A 6000-nucleotide genomic window follows, 5' to 3' on the forward strand; every position below is an offset into this window, starting at 1 on the left:
CCTTATAATGTTATTGAGCTTCTAAAGGCATGATTTTGATGCTATGGCTTCATAAATGTTTCCATATCTTCCTCATTTTCAAAGTTAAATGTTTACGACTCCAAGGTATAATTCCTTTCCTAATAATTCATAGTTGTTTTCCCAAAATGCCGTAGTTTCCAAACCCGAGATTGAGCTTATTTTGCAATTTCTTAATTTCCTTCATTGTTGGTATTCTCACCTTATGACCCTTGTTCCTTCAAGGTGGGATAAACGATGATGATTGATCCATAATACAATCGGAGGCTACCGACCTTACGTCACTTCGATATAGTTGTGGATTTTGATTGGGCTCTTATGGATGCTTTATTTATATGTATGTATTTTCTCACACCGCGCCGCGCTATAGACGGTCGGGCATGGCACGTAGATGTGCACACCACTGCAGTGGGCATGTTATGATACTGCCCTGGACGCGGGCTAATGATGATAACACCGAGCCTTAATGGTCGGGCATGATACTATATATATGACACCAAGCCTTAATGGCCGGGCATGGTACTATGTATATGTATAGAAATGTTTTTTTAAAAGGCTAAGCATGCATGACATCCGCGTTAAGAGGCATTTAGATGAACAACTTATCTCTCTTATTCCTTGTTACTTTTCATATCTATGTTATGTTGTTACTCATGCCTTACATACTCAGTACATTAGTCGTACTGACGTCCCTTCTTGTGGACGCTGCGTTTCATGTCACGCAGGTGTATACAGATGAGTAGAGGATATTGCTAGAAAATGTTCCAGCTGGATTGGCGAGCTCCATTTCTTTCCGGAGTATTGCCGAGTCAGAGTATCTATGTTATGGTATATTGATTTGTGTTAGAGACTTTGCAGACAGAGTCATGTATACAGTATGTTAGTCTTGTAAGCGGCTATTTGAGCCGATGTATCATTATGCATTACTTTATAGATTCATATGATTGCAGATTTTATTTGATTCGAGAAAGACGAAAAGAATGTTTTCGAAAAGCTTCCATTATACATTTCATTTCATGACTTAAGAGTCCTGTGAGATTATGAGTATAACGAGAACCAGCGGGTTCACTCAGCTCTAAGTAAGGTTCGGGTGTCCATCATGCCCTATCAGGATTGGGGTGTGGCATATTATTTGGAAAGGCCTAATTTGGATCTGTGGTAATTAAGTCCTTAGAAGTTATTTGACCTTCAAAATCAGTCTCCCATGTTTTTAAAATACATTTTGGTCTAATGTAATTAAAAGTAAATTACTATAATAAACATTTTCCACCCATCATCTCTTCCCCATTCCCGCTTAGTTTCTGAGAAGTCAATTCTCAAGCTCTTCTCCGCTCTTTCAATCTCTCTCTCTTCAACTGTCATTGTTGTATATCGAGAATGATGTGCATATCGATGAACATTCCAATGGACATGAAGATCTTGGGGAATGTCCTATGGACAATGATTGTCCGGATGTTCATGGAGATGATTTGGAGAACAATGTTTCCAGCTGAGTCCTCCAACAACGGCCATAGCTTTGATAAAGAAACAGGTTAGAAGTTTGTCTCGCTTCCCTGGTTTGTATTTCAACCACAAAACGAAAAGGAACCAATTTCGAATACCCTTCAACCGCCGCTGACACCTTCACCATTTCCTTAGCGAGTACGCTTCTAGATCAAGATTTCCAGTAGCTAATTTTTCAGCCAAAATACTCATTAATATCCTTCTTGATTTCTTTGGAAGAAGGCCCTTTGCCTTAAATGATTTACTCATCATGTGCCTTACTATTACTTCAGCTGTTGCATCTTCATGATTGCAAGTAATGTGTTGTATGCCGCATGCAACCATGCAGATGTGTGACTTGTTATTACAGTCTTGAAATTGAAGTGTTCTTTCACGGGAAGCTAGCCGAAGTGCAATGGCTAGCGTCTTCTTATTCCTGAAACTATCGCCACTCTTCCAACCTGTTCCATCATCAAAGTTACGGCTTCTGGAGGAATTTGCCGCAACACATGCAATTCTCCAAATCATCTCCATGAACATCAAGACAGTAATTGTTCATTGGACATTATCTAAGATCTTCATGTTCATTGGAATGTTCATCGATGATTGGTGAGGTTGCCTTTGATGGATTTGGACTTCCGACAGACCTCTCGTTCACATTTACATATACCATAGGCGTGGGACCATCCTTAGCAAAATCCATAAGGTATAGACAAAGATGCACATCATTGGGATGTAGGTAGAAACTTGTTTTACTTAAGAGCATCATTACCAACTATGTAGCTAATGGACACGTCGTACAATTTGAAATCTACATTACTTGCCAAAATCACACTATGCACCAAATCATTATGTGTAATCGTATCCAATTCAACAATTTGGATTTTTTGTGGAGAAGTCCACCTCCAGCTCCTTAAATTTAATGTGGTCTATATTTATATTCAGCACATCATTAATCAAGGATAATCTATTGTAGACTCAAGAAAAAGATTATCAGAAATTAGAAATCTGAAGAGAATATACTTACAAACTCCGTGTAAACAAGAATTATAGCTTCCTGGATCAAAATATCACCAAATAGAGCTCTAATGCCAAGCCAATAAACCTAGAAAGCACTACCCAAATCTGGTGTGTTTTCAAAAGCTTCAAGGGTTCAACAATGGAAGCTTCAACAATGTCAGTTGAGAGAGAGAGATAATGAAGGAGAGGAGAAAAGGGGAAGGAAAACTGCTAGGGTTAAGATCGAAAGAGAGTAGAAGAGCTTGATTTGGGAGAGCTTGAGGATTGATTTCTTAGAAAAAAGCACGAATGGGGAAGAGACAATGGACAAAAACATTTATTATAGTTAATATATTACTCCTTCTTTCTCAGAAAGATTGTCTTACTTTTCTTATTAGTTTGTCCCAAAAAGTAAGACAATCTTTTTGGGACGAAGGGAGTATTATTTTATTTTTCATATTTGTTATTATGTTGGGCCAAAATGTATTTTTTAAAATTTAGGGACTGATTTTGAAAATTAGATAATTTTTAAGGATTTAATCAGCACTAATCCTAATCGAGGTCCTTCCACCTAAAAAAAAAAAGAACTTGGAGCCTTGTCTCGCAATAAAACAATGTTCCATAAAAATGAACTACGTCGAGAAAGGCGAAAGTGCCTTCACAAATTTTAAAAGAAACCATGCTACGATAAGTACACAAGCAATAAGACTAACTAAACCATTCCAAATTACTAAAATATCCCTGGTTGGTAAGGTTAACAAAAGTGGTGCTTGCTTAGTATAAAGTTTAATATAGTACTTAAAGTAAATATAACAGAAAATAGAATAGGTTGATTTGGATTTTGGATGCAGAAAGGTTATCTGCACTAGCTGTTAGAATAGGTTGATTTGGATTTTGGATGCTGAAAGATTATCTGCACTAGCTGTTGTCTATAACATCCATGTGACATTATAAGTACCAATAAGGGTTGCGGCAAAGTAGTAAGCACTTCATCTTAATTAGAGATTTCGGCTTCGAACTTTCTGGGTATGCAGCCGCTTTTATTAGGAAGCGATTTATCCCCCAATATGAATTTTTTCAACATGAATCCGAATTTAATCGAGTCTCAATACGTATATCAAATACCGGATGTGAAACCAAATATAAAAGTTAAGCCATGTGAATGTAGATGTAGCACAGCTAATTTTTTCAATTCAACGGGGCCCTTTAATTTCCCTTATAGTAATAAATTAATAACGAGGTCCTTTGACATCACACGACATAGAGTAATGGGTAATATTAGTAATTTATATGAAACTATGATCCATGTGGTGGCTTTAATTGCCCTAACAAGGCAACTCAGGTTAATTTGGTGTTCAAAATCCGTATTGGGATCCGACTGATTCAAGTTCGTGTTGAAAAATCTTACTCTAGGGTAAAAAGTTTCCTACTAAAAGCAACTTCATTCCCAGAGTTCGAACCCAAAACTTTTAAATAAGAATGGAGGAGTATACTTACCACTCACAACGTTGGATAATCTGATCGTTACTGTGGTTTTAGCTTTCTTTATCTTTCCTTTAAAGTAACCTCTTGAGTCATTAGAAGCAACCATTTCATTACGTTCATGAGTCTCTTAATAAAATTAAAGCTAATGGCTTTAGTGATTGAGCAGTGTCAAGTTGCACCACCTCCGGGCAGTGCATCTGAACTAACACTTCCACTCACATATTTTGATGTTCAATGGTTATCTTTTCACCGTATTCGGCGGATTCATTTCTACTAGCTTCCCATTTCAAAGACAAGTTTGATCCGATCCATCATTCCTAGTCTAATAAATTTGTTATCCCTCGCTCTCAAACACTACATACCCCTAGCTGGCAACGTTGTTTGTCCACTAAATTCATACGGTTATCCCGAGTTACGATATGTTACGGGAGATTCTGTATCCGTTACTTTTTGTGAAACGGATATGGATTTCAATTTCCTTGTTGGAAATCATCCACGAAATGCAAAGGATTTTTATCACCTTGTGCCTCAGCTGGCGGAACCTAAGCATGCACCAGGGGTTCAATTAGCCCCCGTCTTGGCCATTCAGGTGACACTTTTTCCGAATCGTGGCATATTTGGTTTCACTCACCATCATGTCGTTGGTGATGGTCGTAGCCTTGCAGGGTTCACAAAATCATGGGCTCTTCTCAATAGATTTGGTGGAAATGAGCAATTTTTAGCCGATGAGTCTATTCCATATTATGATAGGTCCATAGTCAAAGACCCTTATGGAATAGGGATGTCTATATTGGATGAAATGAAGAAAAATAAGTTGGAGATGTGTGATATTGTGACTCCTCCTGATGATAAGGTTCGAGCTACCTTTATTGTAGCACGGAAGGACATCGAGAAGCTCAAGAATTTAATATTGTCAAGACGACCGAGCCTAATTCATGTAACATCTTTTAGAGTAACATGTGCTTATGTATGGACTTGCTTAATAAAATCAGAGACCGCAATAGGGGAAGAGATAGACGAGAATGGGATGGAGTTCTTCATGTGTGCTGCAGATTGTAGAACGCGGCTAGATCCGCCACTTCCTCCAACTTTCTTCGGAAATTGCATACTGTCGTACATTGGGAAAACAAGACATGCTGACTTAGTTGGAAAGGAAGGCTTTACAATTGTTGTGGAATTAATCGGGGAAACCATTAAGAAAAGGATGAGGAATGGAGCACCTTAGATGCGAACCGAGCGCTTTCAGTTGCTGGATCGCAAAAGTTTGATTTATATGCGGTTGATTTTGGTTGGGGAAGGCCGGAGAAGTTAGAGTTCATTTCTATTGATAGTGATACAGGAATATCGATGTCCCTAAGTAAGTCCAAGGACTCTGATGAAGATTTAGACATTGCTTTGTCTTTGCCCATTGTATCTTGATTTCGTCCAAGTGTAACTTTATTACTCAATTACGTGACATTCTTTCTTTATTCAAATATTTCAGTTTAAGGTTGTGTTTGGTATAATGGAATTTTTTTTCTTAAAAATGATTTCTTGGAAAACAGGTGATTTTCCTACTTATTTTCTTGTGTATAGTTACATGTGGAAAACATTTTTCGCAAAACATTTTCTAGTGTACCCCTCACTACCTCTCACCTCCTTACCCCCCCCCCCCCCCACATTCCAACCTTCCCTACTACCCCCACCCCGCATTTTGAAAAAGATGCTACTTTCACATAGTGGCTATTTTTATAAGATAACAAAATCTGTGCATACCTTTGCAAGTGACCTTTTTCTAAGACAACAAAAAAAATGACTACTTTGCACTTTGAAAGACAACCCAAAAAAGTGACTATGTTTATAAAATAGTCATTTCTTAAAAGTGAGACAAAAATGGTTATTTTTGTAATTGGCCATTTTTTGAAAAGTGACATAAAAATGGCTATTTTTCAAAAATATATTTCTTGCAAAACGACCCAATATGCAAATTTGCAAAAATATCAACTTTTTGTCATTTTTCAAAAAATGATCACTTTA

At 37.5% G+C, this 6000-nt stretch overlaps 1 pseudogene; it reads left to right on the forward strand.

Annotated features, from left to right (window-relative positions):
• Positions 1-3999: 3999 nt before the first annotated feature.
• LOC132626145 (phenolic glucoside malonyltransferase 1-like) lies at positions 4000-5495 on the forward strand (annotated as a pseudogene).
• Positions 5496-6000: the final 505 nt, after the last annotated feature.

The sequence above is a fragment of the Lycium barbarum genome, chromosome 1 (genome assembly GCF_019175385.1).
Source record: "Lycium barbarum isolate Lr01 chromosome 1, ASM1917538v2, whole genome shotgun sequence".
Classification (NCBI taxonomy): domain Eukaryota; kingdom Viridiplantae; phylum Streptophyta; class Magnoliopsida; order Solanales; family Solanaceae; genus Lycium; species Lycium barbarum.